The sequence below is a fragment of the Trachymyrmex septentrionalis genome, unplaced genomic scaffold (genome assembly GCF_001594115.1).
Source record: "Trachymyrmex septentrionalis isolate Tsep2-gDNA-1 unplaced genomic scaffold, Tsep1.0 scaffold9, whole genome shotgun sequence".
Taxonomy (NCBI): Eukaryota; Metazoa; Arthropoda; class Insecta; order Hymenoptera; family Formicidae; genus Trachymyrmex; species Trachymyrmex septentrionalis.
In genome coordinates, this window is record NW_017306091.1 from 4,733,760 (window position 1) to 4,734,395 (window position 636).

At 39.0% G+C, this 636-nt stretch overlaps 1 protein-coding gene across 1 annotated transcript in view; it reads right to left on the reverse strand.

Moving 5' to 3' along the window:
- Positions 1–636, reverse strand: part of LOC108755840 (solute carrier family 2, facilitated glucose transporter member 1-like) — a 12,327-nt gene that overhangs the window by 11,390 nt on the left and 301 nt on the right. The window lies entirely within an intron of this gene.

A 636-nucleotide genomic window follows, 5' to 3' on the forward strand; every position in this document is an offset into this window, starting at 1 on the left:
TATGGCCATAGAACTGGTCAGATAGAATATAATATATTTGCTATTTTGATTATGTCGTGTGTACGATCTGCCATCGTACGAAGATACCGGAGAGCCGAATACACAGAGTCGTGCTGGCGCTCGGATTTCACATCGAAAATTCGTGGAGCAAAAATAGAACGTCCTCACACGTGCATGTGGCACACAAGACACGCAATAGTGCGTACATTCGCGATCACAAGTTCGCCGATTGTATGTACAGTGTATTGCATTAATTGTTACTGGCGCGGGTGTTACAATGTGTTTCCACGTGATGCGCTATGGTGTTCAGAGAATACAACATACATGTATGTATGATGTCGATTCTTAAACGAGTTCCCATGTAAAAATGCAACGGATATCGTGCGACAACAAAACGCGAAGTGTTTATCATCTGTAACCAATGACATCATTTCAAATCGGATCTATATCTTTTTTCTTGTTTTTTTTTTTTTTTGTAAATAAAGTTATTCATCGCGGAATTGAATTTCTGTAACGCAATTAATTATGCAAATTCTAACTGCTGTATTATTTTGTCGACGCTGCGTTGTCGCGAGCAACGACAGCTGTATTCCTTCTAAGTAGAAACTAAGCAAACTTTGATCTCGATTTTAGTAA